Source organism: Arachis stenosperma, chromosome 5 (genome assembly GCF_014773155.1).
Source record: "Arachis stenosperma cultivar V10309 chromosome 5, arast.V10309.gnm1.PFL2, whole genome shotgun sequence".
Taxonomy (NCBI): Eukaryota; Viridiplantae; Streptophyta; class Magnoliopsida; order Fabales; family Fabaceae; genus Arachis; species Arachis stenosperma.
The window spans coordinates 109,843,692-109,859,466 of NC_080381.1; the positions used below are offsets into that span (position 1 = coordinate 109,843,692).

General features: G+C 39.4%; 3 non-coding genes across 3 annotated transcripts; 1 reads left to right on the top strand and 2 right to left on the bottom strand.

Moving 5' to 3' along the window:
* The first annotated feature begins 3,411 nt into the window (after window positions 1-3,411).
* On the top strand, window positions 3,412-3,518 carry LOC130983832 (small nucleolar RNA R71). Its single transcript, XR_009087805.1, has one exon. It is a non-coding gene; the product is annotated as a small nucleolar RNA R71 (small nucleolar RNA).
* Window positions 3,519-7,501: 3,983 nt separating this feature from the next.
* On the bottom strand, window positions 7,502-7,609 carry LOC130984894 (small nucleolar RNA R71). Its single transcript, XR_009088798.1, has one exon. It is a non-coding gene; the product is annotated as a small nucleolar RNA R71 (small nucleolar RNA).
* A 7,195-nt stretch (window positions 7,610-14,804) lies between these two features.
* Window positions 14,805-14,912, bottom strand: LOC130984664 (small nucleolar RNA R71). Its single transcript, XR_009088581.1, has one exon. It is a non-coding gene; the product is annotated as a small nucleolar RNA R71 (small nucleolar RNA).
* Window positions 14,913-15,775: the final 863 nt, after the last annotated feature.

Consider the following 15,775-nt stretch of genomic DNA (forward strand, 5'->3'; position numbering starts at 1 on the left):
TAGCTTCTAAACCAATAAGAATGCTTTCATACAAAAGATTGTTTGTCACAAGTAACAAACCCCTAATAAAACTAATAGCCAATGTATTTAAATCTCGGGTCGTCTCTCAAGAAATTGCAGGGAAGTGTTCTTATAATTAGTTATGTAAGCTCTTGGCAAGGTATGAGAACTGAAAATCCTATCCTAGTTATCCTTATCAATTATGATGAGAATTGTTCATTACTCCCAGTTAGTTAACCCTCAACGAATGAAGGAAAGTCAAGTGGACTAATCAATTTGATTCCTCAAGTTCTAGTCAACTCCTAAGGAAACACTAGCTTTAGTGGAATCCAAATCAATCAGTAACTTTCAATTATCAATCAACAAAGGAGTTTGACAACTCAAGTGTTACCAATTACTCAACCAAGCCAAGAACATAGAATCCTACTCTAACATCCTTCCAAGCATTTTGTCCAATACTTGGCATGTATAAAATAAAAGCATAGAAAAGCAACAATAGAATATTAAACCCAAACAAATACAAAATACCTCAAATTGCATTAAATAGAAAATCAAAGGAAACATGAGAGTAGAAGAGAAATTAAATTAAAGGAACATTGAACCTGGAATTGGGAAGAAATAAACCTAAAACTAAGAGAAATCCTAAATCCTAAAACCAAGAGAGAGGAGAGAGCCTCTCTCTAGAAACTACATCTAAAACCTAAAATTGTGAATAATAAGAGTGTCTCTTGATTCCTCCACTCTGCAGCCTCTAATCTGTGTTTTCTGGGCCAAAAACTGGGTCAAAAACAGCCCAGAAAATTGCCCCCAGCGATTTCTGATACATACAGCACGTGGCTCCATCACGCGTACGCGTCGTCCACGTGTACGCGTTGCTTGTCTGCCGCACAATCCACGCATACGTGTGCTTCACATATGCATGTTGCCTAACTGCAAGGCAACTATGTCGAATTATATATCGTTGCGAAGCCCCGAATGTTAGCTTTCCAGCACAACTGAAACTGCCTCATTTAGACCTTTATAGCTCAATTTATGATCAATTGACTGCAGAGAGGTCAGGGTTGACAGCTTTGCAGTTCCTTTAGCTTCTTGTATTCCTTCCACTTTTGCATGCTTCCTTTCCATCCTCTAAGTCATTGCTGCCCTATAAAACCTGAAAACACTTAACACACATATCACGGCATCGAATGGTAATAAGAGAGGATTAAAAATAGTGAATTAAAGGCCAAAGAAGCATGTTTTTAATCATAGCACAAAATCAGGAAGGAAATTGTAAAGCATGCGGATTCTGTGAATAAGTGTGAGATTAGTGGATAAAATCCACTCAATAAAGCACAAGATGTACCACAAAATAGTAGTGCATCACTAAGCATCGTATCACAAGAAAACAAATAGTTCAAAAACTTATAAACAAGAGATAGAATTGGAAAATGTCACCATGGTAGGGTGTCTCCCACCAAGCACTTTGGTTTAGAGTCCTAAGTTGGACTTGTATGGCTTTCTTGATCACTTAGAAAATTTCCCAAGGAGGAAAATCTCAAACTCCTTGGCTTGCTTTGGTTAAGCATGATCCTTTGAATTTGACTCCTTGGCACTATCCTCTTTTCCTTGCTCCGTGCCATCTGCACTCACTTTGTCTTCAACTATGTCGCACCCAAAAATAGAGTAAGCCTCAAGGATGGATTTGTTGGAGTCCTCCAAAGTGAACTTGACTAACTTGCCATCTGCCTCAAAAGAATAGACTCCCGAGTGTGCGTCTAACTTGAAATGGGTAGTCTTCAAAAATGGTCTTCCAAGGAGTATTGATGATGGTTTGGTTGAGTCAATAGGAGGAGTCTCCAATATGTGAAAATCAGCTGGAAAGAGCAATCCTTGAATATTGACTATGACATTATCTACATTCCCCACAACTGACACAGTACTCTTGTCGGCTAATACAATCCTCGCCCCGGACCTCTTTAGGGGAGATAAGTTCAGTCTTTCATAGATGGGGAGTGGCATGATGCTCACACACGCCTCCAAATCTCACATACAGTCCATGAACTTAGTCCCACCAATCAAATAAGTAACCAAACATGGGCCGAGATTATTGCATTTTTTAGGAAGTAAAGAGGAGATAGAATCATCTACCGGCTTTTTGTTGAGGTTGCGAAGCTTGTCTTTGTGAGTGCAAATATCCTTGAGGAACTTGGCATATTTTGGCACTTATTGAATGGCTTGAAAGAGAGGGACGGTAACTTCAACTTTCTCAAAAACTTTAACCACGGTGGGGTCAAGATCTTCTTGCTTCTTTGCTTTCTTGGATAAAGTTGAGAATCGGATGGGCAAAGGCTCTTCAAGCAAGGTCTTTCTCTTTGGCTCCTTGACCTTCGGTGGTTCTTTCTCATTTTTATCAATATTTTCATTTTCACTCCTTATCATCTCTACTTCATCTCCTACCTCCTCATTATTTGTCTCCTCATTCAACCTTGAAGGTATAGCCACATTCTTATCCAACTTAGTACCACTTCTAAGAGTAATGACATTTATGTTTCCTTTAGGATTGGGTTGAGGTTGGGAGGGAAAACTACTTGAGGTTGAAGCTTGTTGGGTGATTTGTGTAGTTTGAGGAGGGAGAGTCAAACGGGTGAGGGCTTCGGCTATTGTAGCCATGTAAGCATCTTGTTTCTTATGGAACTCTCTTTGTTCTTGCATGAAGGTGTGAATTGTGTCATTCATGTGGGATTGATTGGAGGGAAGGGCTTGGTTAATTTAAGAGGGATTGGATCGACTGTTTGGAAGGAAGGGCTTGGTTGTGGGGGTTGTTGGTATGGTTGTTGGTATTGTGGTTGACCTTGGGGGAATTGGTGATAGTAGACTTGAGCATTTTGGTTAGGTTGAGCTTGGGGAGCTTGGATCCACCTTTGGTTTGAGTTATCTCTCCACCCTTGGTTTAGATTACCTCCTTGTGGGTAGGATCCTTGGTTGTAATTGGGTCTTTCCGGGTAAGGGTTAGCAACCGCCAATGTAGTGTCCTCTTGGATTTGAGGGCACTCATCGGTGTAATGAGTAGTACAAGTACAAACACCACATATCCTTGATGGTCCTTCAGTCCTAGGAGGTTGAGGTGGAGTATTTATCAAAGTTTGAGGGATTTGTTGCCCTTGGGTGATTCGCCGCAACAAAATCATAATCTCACCAAGGGTCTTAGTCAAAATAGCATCTCCGGAGGGAGAAACCTCGCTCACAGCTTTTGGTGGCGAACTCCTTGCCCTAGAGTGTTGAGTTGAATCCGATAGGTCTGATATAACTTCCCATGCTTCTGCTGTGGTCTTATTTTTGGTCAATGATCCTCCACTTGCAGCATCCAGGAGAAGCTTGTCTTGGTGGTGCATTCCTTGACAGAAATAACTGATCAAAACTAACTCATCAATCCAGTGGTGAGGGCAAGCCTCCAGCAACTTCTTAAATCTCTCTCAATATTTATACAAACTCTCCCCATCTCACTGCACAATGCAAGAGATCTCTCTTCGCAGCTTGTCTATTTTCTGAGGAGGGTAGAACTTTTCCAAGAATTCTTTCTGCAACAAGTTCCAATTGGATCTAACTTCTCCCTGCTGAGTATAAAACCACTCCTTTGCTTTTTCCTCCAAAGAGAAAGGGAAAGTGAAGACCAATACCGCGGCTTCATCCGCTCCATGTCTTCTCGCAGTTGCACATGCAACTTGAAAATCCTTAAGGTGCTTCAGAGGATTGATGAGCGGATAATTTGTACGCTTTTTGGCATTGTTTTTAGTATGTTTTTGGTAGTTTTAGTTGAGTTTTTATTATATTTTTATTAGTTTTTAGTTAAAATTCACTTTTCTGGACTTTACTATGAGTTTGTGTGTTTTTCTATGATTTCGGGTATTTTCTGGCTGAAATTGAGGGACCTGAGCAAAAATCTGATCCAGAGACTCAAAAGGACTGCAGATGTTGTTGGATTCTGACCTCCCTGCACTCGAAGTGGATTTTCTGGAGCTACAGAAGCTCAATTGTCGCGCTCTCAACGGCGTTGGAAAGTAGACATCCTGGGCTTTCCAGCAATATATAATAGTCCATACTTTGCCCAAGATTTGATGGCCCAAACCGGCGTTCAAAGTCACCCTCAGAATTCCCAGCGTTAAACGCCCAAACTGGCACAAGAATGGGAGTTAAACGCCCAAACTGGCACCAAAACGGGAGTTAAACGCCAAGAAGAGTCTCTACACGAAAAATGCTTCATTGCTCAGCCCAAGCACACACCAAGTGGGCCCGGAAGTGGATTTTTATGTCATTTACTCATCTCTGTACACCCTAGGCTACTAGTTCTCTATATATAGGACCTTTTACTATTGTATTTATCATCTTTGGACATCTAGTTCTTAGATCATTGGGAGGCTGGCCTCACGGCCATGCCTAGACCTTATGCTTATGTATTTTCAACGGTGGAGTTTCTACACACCATAGATTAAGGTGTGGAGCTCTGCTGTACCTCGAGTATTAATGCAATTACTATTGTTCTTCCATTCAATTCCGCTTGTTCTTGTTCTAAGATATCACTTGTTCTTCAACTTGATGAATGTGATGATCCGTGACACTCATCATCATTCTCACCTATGAACAAGGTGACTGACAACCACTTTTGTTCTACAAGCAACCAAGGCTCTAGTGAATATCTCTTGGATTCTTTAATCGGAATCTTCGTGGTATAGGCAGGACATGATGGCGGCATTCAAGAGAATCCGGAAGGTCTAAACCTTGTCTGTGGTATTCTGAGTAGGATTCAATGATTGAATGACTGTGACGTGCTTCAAACTCCTGAGGGCGGGGCGTTAGTGACAGACGCAAAAGAATCACTGGATTCTATTCCGGCCTGATTGAGAACCGACAGATGGATAGCCTATGCTGTGACAGAGCATCAGGAACGTATTTCCAATGAGAGGATGGGAGGTAGCCATTGACAACGGTGAAACCCTACGCGAGCTTGCCATGGAAAGGAGTAAGAAGGATTGGATGAAGGCAGTAGGAAAGCAGAGAGACGGAAGGGAAGGCATCTTCATACGCTTGTCTGAAGCTCTTACACCAATGATATACATAAGTATCACTATCTTTATCTTTTATATTATTTTCGTTCATCACCATATCCATTTGAGTCTGCCTGACTAAGATTTGCAAGATGACCATAGCTTGCTTCAATGCTAACAATCTCCGTGGGATCGACCCTTACTCACGTAAGGTATTACTTGGACGACCCAGTGCACTTGCTGGTTAGTTGTGCGAAGTTGTGTAATGCCATGGAATTGAACCACCAAGTTTTTGGAGTTCATGACCAGGGATTATGAGAGTTGTGAAAAGTATTGTTTACAATTTCGCGCACCAAGTTTTTGGCGCCGTTGCCGGGGATTGTTTGTGTATGGACAACTGACGGTTCATCTTGTTGCTTAGATTAGGTATTTTCTTCAGAGTTCTTAAGAATGAATTCTAGTGTTTCAAGGTGATGTTCTTATCATCACCAAAGCTGATTGATCCTCATCAATTGAGCTCTTGAATGCAATGTCCTGCTGAAGCTTAGCTAGCTATGTCTAATTCCTTTAGACTAAAGCTTTAGACTAACATTGCATGATTCCTGGAATTCTAATTAAGAATTTTGATACCTTTATTTTCCTTTTCACTTAATTTTCGAAAAATAACCAAAAAAAAAAAAATTTTACAAAATCATAAAAACCAAAAATATTTTATGCTTCTTGTTTGAGTCTAGAGTCTCATCTTAAGTTTAGTGTCAATTGCATGTTTCTGTTCTTACTGCATTCATGCATGTGTCTTCATTAATCTTCAAGTTGTTCTTGATGATTTTCTTGTTTTGATCTTTGAATTCTGTTGACTTGAGTGTTTTGTTGTTTCTCATGTGCATTCTCATCTTGTTAGTGTCAGTAGTATACAAACTGCTAAGTTTGGTGTCTTGCATGCATTGTTATTTGATTTTAGTTGCATTTTAATTTTTCCTTATTATTAAAAATCCAAAAATATTTTTAATTTGTGTCTTTTCAAGTCAATAATACAGAGAATTGAAGATTCAGAACATACTGCAGAGGAATCACACAGAAAAAGACTGGGCATTCAAAAATGCCCAGTAAAGAAGACAGACTGGCGTTTAAACGCCAGCCAGGGTGCCTGGTTGGGCGGTTAACGCCCAAAAAGGTATAGGTTTGGGCGTTAAACGCCAGAATGTGCACATTCTGGGCGTTTAACGCCAGGATGGCACAAGGGGGAAGATTTTGTTTTCAAAATCAATTTTTTTTCAAGTTTTCAAAGTTTTTCAAAATCAAATCTTTTTCAAATCATATCTTTTCAATCAAATGTTTTCAAAATCAATTTCTTTCCTTTTTCAAAGATACTTACTAACAATTAATGATGTGATTGAACATTTTTTGCCTTTTCTGTTGAGGAAGGTTTTATGTTTGAATCATATCTTTTCTTGTTAGGCAAGTCATTAATTTTTTTAAAATCATATCTTTTCAAATTGTTTTCAAATCATATCTTTTTAAAATTGTTTTCAAATCATATCTTCTCAATCACATCTTTTTAAAACCAATCATATCTTCTTAACCACATCTTTTTCAAAATAGTTTTCAATCAAATCTTTTTGGTTTCTAATTTCAAAATCTTTTTCAAAAATCAATTGAATTCTTTCCCACTCTTATTTTCGAAAATTAATTAGTATTTTTCAAAATGTTTTAAAATCTTTTACTTAATTTTCGAAAATCACTTCCCTTCTTCTCACATCTTTCTACTTTTGGACTAACACTATTCCTTAATGCAAAAATTCGAACTTCATCTCCTTTGATAAGTTCGAATTTTCCACTTCTGTCTTCTACTCTTCTTTTCCTCTGACACTTCAAGGAATCTCTATACTTTGACATAGAGGATTCCACATTTTCTTGTTCCCTTCTCTTTCTTATGAGCAGGAGCAAAGACAAAAGCATTCTTGTTGAGCCTGATCCTGAACCTGAAAGGACCTTAAAGAGAAAGCTAAGAGAAGCTAAAGCACAACTCTCTTTAAAAGGACTTGACCGAATTCTTCAAAGAAGAAAAACACATGGCAGCCGAAAATATCAACAATGCCAACAATGCAAGGAAGGTGCTGGGTGACTTTACTGCACCTACTCCCAATTTCTATGGGAGAAGCATCTCTATCCCTGCCATTGGAGCAAACAACTTTGAGCTTAAACCTCAATTAGTTTCTCTAATGCAACAGAATTGCAAGTTCCATGGACTTCCAATGGAAGATCCTCATCAGTTCTTAGCTGAATTCTTGCAAATCTGTGACACAGTCAAGACTAATGGGGTAGACCCTGAGGTCTATAGACTGATGCTATTCCCTTTTGCTGTAAGAGACAGAGCTAGAATATGGTTGGACTCTCAACCTAAAGAAAGCCTGGACTCTTGGGAAAAGCTAGTCAATGCCTTCTTGGCAAAGTTCTTTCCACCACAAAGATGGAGTAAGCTTAGAGTGGAAGTCCAAACCTTCAGACAGAAGGATGGAGAATCCCTCTATGAAGCTTGGGAAAGATACAAACAATTGATCAGAAAATGTCCTTCTGACATGCTTTCTGAATGGAGCATCATAGGTATTTTCTATGATGGTCTCTCTGAACTATCCAAGATGTCTTTGGATAGCTCTGCTGGAGGATCTCTTCATTTGAAGAAGACGCCTACAGAAGCTCAAGAGCTGATTGAAATGGTTACAAATAACCAATTCATGTACACTTCTGAAAGGAATCCTGTGAACAATGGGGCAAATCAGAAGAAAGGAGTTCTTGAGATTGATATTCTGAATGCCATATTGGCTCAGAACAAAATATTGACTCAACAAGTCAATTTGATTTCTCAAAGTCTGTCTGGAATGCAAAATGCACCAAGCAGTACTAAGGAAGCTTCATCTGAGGAAGAAGCCTATGATCCTGAGAACCCTTCAATGGAAGAGGTGAATTACCTAGGAGAACCCTATGGAAACACCTATAACTCTTCATGGAGAAATCACCCAAATCTCTCATGGAAGAATCAAGAGAGACCTCAACAAGGTTTCAATAATAATGGTGGAAGAAACAGGTTTAACAATGGTAAACCTTTTCCATCATCTTCTCAGCAACAGACAAAGAATCCTAAGCAGAACCCCTCTGACTTAGCAACCATGGTCTCTGATCTAATTAAAACCACTCAAAGTTTCATGAATGAAACAAGGTCCTCCATTAGAAATTTGGAGGCACAAGTGGGACAGCTGAGCAAGAAAATTACTGAACTCCCTCCTAGTACTCTCCCAAGTAATACAGAAGAAAATCCAAAAGGAGAGTGCAAAGCCATAAACATGGCAGAATATGGAGAGGAAAGAGAGGAGGTGGACGCCACTGAGGAAGACCTCAATGGGCGTGCACCAATCTCCTCTGAGTTCCCCAATGAGGAACCATGGGAATCTGAGGCTCAAAATGAGATCATAGAGATTCCATTGGACTTACTTCTGCCTTTCATGAGCTCTGATGAGTGTTCTTCCTCTGAAGAGGATGAGTATGTCACTGAAGAGCAAGTTGCTAAATACCTTGGAGCAATCATGAAGCTAAATGACAAGTTATTTGGAAATGAGACTTGGGAAGATGAACCTCCCTTGCTCACCAAAGAACTGGATGACTTGTCTAGGCAGAAATTACCTCAAAAGAGACAAGATCCTGGGAAGTGCATGGATGAATCCATCATCCTTGGCAGACCCTTCCTAGCCACAGCAAAGGCTGTGATTGATGTTGATGGAGGTGAACTGATCATTCAAGTGAATGAAGAATCCTATGTGTTTAAGGCTCAAGGATATCCCTCTGTCACCATGGAGAGGAAGCTTGAAGAGCTTCCCTCAAATCAGAGACAAATAGAGCCCCCACAGTCAAACTCTAAGTTTGGTGTTGGGAGGCCACAACCAAACTCTAAGTTTGGTGTTGAACCCCCACATTCAAACTCTAAGTTTGGTGTTGGGAGGTTCCAACATTGCTCTGATCATGTATGAGGCTCCATGAGAGTCCTCTGTCAAGCTACTGACATTAAAGAAGCGCTTGTTGGGAGGCAACCCAATGTTTTATAATTAACTATTTCCTTTTGTTATTTTATCTTTTTTGTAGGTTGATGATCATAAGAAGTCACAAAATCAATGAAAAAAGCAAAAACAGAATGAAAAATGGGAAGAAAAACAGCACACCCTGGAGGAAGAACTCACTGGCATTTAAACGCCAGTGAGGCTAGCAGTTGGGCGTTTAACGCCTAGTCTGGCACCATTCTGGGCGTTTAACGCCAGAAAGGGGCACCAGACTGGCGTTAAACGCCAGAGAAGGGCAAGAACCTGGCGTTAAACGCCAGGAATGGGCACCAGCCCGGCGTTTAACGCCAGAATTGGCTCAAAACGTGATTTTTGATGCCATTTGGTGCAGGGATGACTTTTCCTTGACACCTAAGGATCTGTGGACCCCACAGGATCCCCACAAACCCCTCACCTATCAAACCCCATCTCACTCTTCACCACTCACCTCCATAAAACCCCACTTACCTCACCATCCAAATTCAAACCACTATTTCTTCCCCTTTTGGCCTAACCACAAGGCCATCTCCCTCTCCTCCATTTCTTCTTCTACTACTCTCTTCTTCCTTCTTTTGCTCGAGGACAAGCAAACCTTTTAAGTTTGGTGTGGTAAAAGCATTGCTTTTTGTTTTTCCATAACCATTTATGGCATCCAAAGCCGGTTCAACTGAGAAGGCATGACCTCAAGCCCATCACCAAGAGAAAGATGGAGCAAACAAGAGACCCCTCTCATCAAGAAATCCCTGAGATACCTCAAGGGATGCACTCTCCTCCACAAGACTACTGGGAGCAAATTAACACCTCCCTAGGAAAATTAAGTCCAACATGGGACAACTAAGGGTAGAGCACCAAGAACATGGCATCTCCCTCCATGAGATTGGAGAAGATCAAAGGATCATGAGAGAGGAGCAACAAAGGCAAGGAAGAAACATTGAGGAGCTCAAGCACTCCATAAGACCTTCAAGAGGAAGAACAAGCCGCCATCACTAAGGTGGACCCGTTCTTTAATCTCCTTGTTCTTTATTCTTCTGTTTTTCGAAAATTATGCTTTATGTTTATCCATGTTTGTGTCTTATGATCATTAGTGTCTTAGTGTCTATGCCTTAAAGCTATGAATATGAATCCATCACCATTCTTAAATGAAAACTGTTTTTATCACAAAAGAACAAGAAGTACAGGATTTCAAATTCATCTTTAAAACTAGCTTAATTAGTTTGATGTGGTGACAATACTTTTTGTTTTCTGAATGTATGCTTAAACAGTGCATATGTCTTTTGAATTTGTGATTCATGAATGTTAAAATTGTTGGCTCTTGAAAGAATGATGAAAAAGGAGACATGTTACTGAGGATCTGAAAAATCATAAAAATGATTCTTGAAGCAAGAAAAAGCAGTGAATACAAAAAAAAAAGAGAAAAAGAAGGAGAAAAACGAAAAAAAAGGGAGAAAGAGAAAAAGAAAGAAAAAGAAAGAAATAAAGTTGTGATCCAAGGCAATAAGAGTGTGCTTAAGAACCCTGGACACCTCTAATTGGGGACTTTAGCAAAGCTGAGTCACAATCTGAAAAGGTTCACCCAATTATGTGTCTGTGGCATGTATGTATCCGGTGGTAATACTGGAAGACAGAGTGCTTTGGGCCACGGCCAAGACTCAATAAGTAGCTGTGTTCAAGAATCATCATACTTAACTAGGAGAGTCAATAACACTATCTGGATTCGGAGTTCCTAAAGAAGCCAATCATTCTGAATTTCAAAGGATAAAGTGAGATGCCAAAACTGTTCGGAGGCAAAAAGCTACTAGTCCCGCTCATCTAATTTGGAGCTTAGTTTCATTGATAATTTGGAGTCTATAGTATATTCTCTTCTTTTTATCTTATTTGATTTTCAGTTGCTTGGGGACAAGCAACAATTTAAGTTTGGTGTTGTGATGAGCGGATAATTTGTACGCTTTTTGGCATTGTTTTTAGTATGTTTTTGGTAGTTTTAGTTGAGTTTTTATTATATTTTTATTAGTTTTTAGTTAAAATTCACTTTTCTGGACTTTACTATGAGTTTGTGTGTTTTTCTGTGATTTCAGGTATTTTCTGGCTGAAATTGAGGGACCTGAGCAAAAATCTGATCCAGAGACTCAAAAGGACTGCAGATGCTGTTGGATTCTGACCTCCCTGCACTCGAAGTGGATTTTTTGGAGCTACAGAAGCCCAATTGGCGAGCTCTCAACGGCGTTGGAAATTAGACATCCTGGGCTTTCCAGCAATATATAATAGTCCATACTTTGCCCAAGATTTGATGGCCCAAACCGGCGTTCAAAGTCACCCTCAGAATTCCCAGCGTTAAACGCCCAAACTGGCACAAGAATGGGAGTTAAACGCCCAAACTGGCACCAAAACGGGAGTTAAACGCCAAGAAGAGTCTCTACACGAAAAATGCTTCATTGTTCAGCCCAAGCACACACCAAGTGGGCCCGGAAGTGGATTTTTATGTCATTTACTCATCTCTGTACACCCTAGGCTACTAGTTCTCTATATATAGGACCTTTTACTATTGTATTTATCATCTTTGGACATCTAGTTCTTAGATCATTGGGAGGCTGGCCTCACGGCCATGCCTAGACCTTATGCTTATGTATTTTCAACGGTGGAGTTTCTACACACCATAGATTAAGGTGTGGAGCTCTGCTGTACCTCGAGTATTAATGCAATTACTATTGTTCTTCCATTCAATTCCGCTTGTTCTTGTTCTAAGATATCACTTGTTCTTCAACTTGATGAATGTGATGATCCGTGACACTCATCATCATTCTCACCTATGAACAAGGTGACTGACAACCACTTTTGTTCTACAAGCAACCAAGGCTCTAGTGAATATCTCTTGGATTCTTTAATCAGAATCTTCGTGGTATAGGCAGGACATGATGGCGGCATTCAAGAGAATCCAGAAGGTCTAAACCTTGTCTGTGGTATTCTGAGTAGGATTCAATGATTGAATGACTGTGACGTGCTTCAAACTCCTGAGGGCGGGGCGTTAGTGACAGACGCAAAAGAATCACTGGATTCTATTCCGGCCTGATTGAGAACCGACAGATGGATAGCCTATGCTGTGACAGAGCATCAGGAACGTATTTCCAATGAGAGGATGGGAGGTAGCCATTGACAACGGTGAAACCCTACGCGAGCTTGCCATGGAAAGGAGTAAGAAGGATTGGATGAAGGCAGTAGGAAAGCAGAGAGACGGAAGGGAAGGCATCTTCATACGCTTGTCTGAAGCTCTTACACCAATGATATACATAAGTATCACTATCTTTATCTTTTATATTATTTTCGTTCATCACCATATCCATTTGAGTCTGCCTGACTAAGATTTGCAAGATGACCATAGCTTGCTTCAATGCTAACAATCTCCGTGGGATCGACCCTTACTCACGTAAGGTATTACTTGGACGACCCAGTGCACTTGCTGGTTAGTTGTGCGAAGTTGTGTAATGCCATGGAATTGAACCACCAAGTTTTTGGAGTTCATGACCAGGGATTATGAGAGTTGTGAAAAGTATTGTTCACAATTTCGCGCACCAAGTTTTTGGCGCCGTTGCCGGGGATTGTTTGTGTATGGACAACTGACGGTTCATCTTGTTGCTTAGATTAGGTATTTTCTTCAGAGTTCTTAAGAATGAATTCTAGTGTTTCAAGGTGATGTTCTTATCATCACCAAAGCTGATTGATCCTCATCAATTGAGCTCTTGAATGCAATGTCCTGCTGAAGCTTAGCTAGCTATGTCTAATTCCTTTAGACTAAAGCTTTAGACTAACATTGCATGATTCCTGGAATTCTAATTAAGAATTTTGATACCTTTATTTTCCTTTTCACTTAATTTTCGAAAAATAACCAAAAAAAAAAAAATTTTACAAAATCATAAAAACCAAAAATATTTTATGCTTCTTGTTTGAGTCTAGAGTCTCATCTTAAGTTTAGTGTCAATTGCATGTTTCTGTTCTTACTGCATTCATGCATGTGTCTTCATTAATCTTCAAGTTGTTCTTGATGATTTTCTTGTTTTGATCTTTGAATTCTGTTGACTTGAGTGTTTTGTTGTTTCTCATGTGCATTCTCATCTTGTTAGTGTCAGTAGTATACAAACTGCTAAGTTTGGTGTCTTGCATGCATTGTTATTTGATTTTAGTTGCATTTTAATTTTTCCTTATTATTAAAAATCCAAAAATATTTTTAATTTGTGTCTTTTCAAGTCAATAATACAGAGAATTGAAGATTCAGAACATACTGCAGAGGAATCACACAGAAAAAGACTGGGCATTCAAAAATGCCCAGTAAAGAAGACAGACTGGCGTTTAAACGCCAGCCAGGGTGCCTGGTTGGGCGGTTAATGCCCAAAAAGGTATAGGTTTGGGCGTTAAACGCCAGAATGTGCACATTCTGGGCGTTTAACGCCAGGATGGCACAAGGGGGAAGATTTTGTTTTCAAAATCAATTTTTTTTCAAGTTTTCAAAGTTTTTCAAAATCAAATCTTTTTCAAATCATATCTTTTCAATCAAATGTTTTCAAAATCAATTTCTTTCCTTTTTCAAAGATACTTACTAACAATTAATGATGTGATTGAACATTTTTTGCCTTTTCTGTTGAGGAAGGTTTTATGTTTGAATCATATCTTTTCTTGTTAGGCAAGTCATTAATTTTTTTAAAATCATATCTTTTCAAATTGTTTTCAAATCATATCTTTTTAAAATTGTTTTCAAATCATATCTTCTCAATCACATCTTTTTAAAACCAATCATATCTTCTTAACCACATCTTTTTCAAAATAGTTTTCAATCAAATCTTTTTGGTTTCTAATTTCAAAATCTTTTTCAAAAATCAATTGAATTCTTTCCCACTCTTATTTTCGAAAATTAATTAGTATTTTTCAAAATGTTTTTAAAATCTTTTACTTAATTTTCGAAAATCACTTCCCTTCTTCTCACATCTTTCTACTTTTGGACTAACACTATTCCTTAATGCAAAAATTCGAACTTCATCTCCTTTGATAAGTTCGAATTTTCCACTTCTGTCTTCTACTCTTCTTTTCCTCTGACACTTCAAGGAATCTCTATACTGTGACATAGAGGATTCCACATTTTCTTGTTCCCTTCTCTTTCTTATGAGCAGGAGCAAAGACAAAAGCATTCTTGTTGAGCCTGATCCTGAACCTGAAAGGACCTTAAAGAGAAAGCTAAGAGAAGCTAAAGCACAACTCTCTTTAAAAGGACTTGACCGAATTCTTCAAAGAAGAAAAACACATGGCAGCCGAAAATATCAACAATGCCAACAATGCAAGGAAGGTGCTGGGTGACTTTACTGCACCTACTCCCAATTTCTATGGGAGAAGCATCTCTATCCCTGCCATTGGAGCAAACAACTTTGAGCTTAAACCTCAATTAGTTTCTCTAATGCAACAGAATTGCAAGTTCCATGGACTTCCAATGGAAGATCCTCATCAGTTCTTAGCTGAATTCTTGCAAATCTGTGACACAGTCAAGACTAATGGGGTAGACCCTGAGGTCTATAGACTGATGCTATTCCCTTTTGCTGTAAGAGACAGAGCTAGAATATGGTTGGACTCTCAACCTAAAGAAAGCCTGGACTCTTGGGAAAAGCTAGTCAATGCCTTCTTGGCAAAGTTCTTTCCACCACAAAGATGGAGTAAGCTTAGAGTGGAAGTCCAAACCTTCAGACAGAAGGATGGAGAATCCCTCTATGAAGCTTGGGAAAGATACAAACAATTGATCAGAAAATGTCCTTCTAACATGCTTTCTGAATGGAGCATCATAGGTATTTTCTATGATGGTCTCTCTGAACTATCCAAGATGTCTTTGGATAGCTCTGCTGGAGGATCTCTTCATTTGAAGAAGACGCCTACAGAAGCTCAAGAGCTGATTGAAATGGTTACAAATAACCAATTCATGTACACTTCTGAAAGGAATCCTGTGAACAATGGGGCAAATCAGAAGAAAGGAGTTCTTGAGATTGATATTCTGAATGCCATATTGGCTCAGAACAAAATATTGACTCAACAAGTCAATTTGATTTCTCAAAGTCTATCTGGAATGCAAAATGCACCAAGCAGTACTAAGGAAGCTTCATCTGAGGAAGAAGCCTATGATCCTGAGAACCCTTCAATGGAAGAGGTGAATTACCTAGGAGAACCCTATGGAAACACCTATAACTCTTCATGGAGAAATCACCCAAATCTCTCATGGAAGAATCAAGAGAGACCTCAACAAGGTTTCAATAATAATGGTGGAAGAAACAGGTTTAACAATGGTAATCCTTTTCCATCATCTTCTCAGCAACAGACAAAGAATCCTAAGCAGAACCCCTCTGACTTAGCAACCATGGTCTCTAATCTAATTAAAACCACTCAAAGTTTCATGAATGAAACAAGGTCCTCCATTAGAAATTTGGAGGCACAAGTGGGACAGCTGAGCAAGAAAATTACTGAACTCCCTCCTAGTACTCTCCCAAGTAATACAGAAGAAAATCCAAAAAGAGAGTGCAAAGCCATAAACATGGCAGAATATGGAGAGGAAAGAGAGGAGGTGGACGCCACTGAGGAAGACCTCAATGGGCGTGCACCAATCTCCTCTGAGTTCCCCAATGAGGAACCATGGGAATC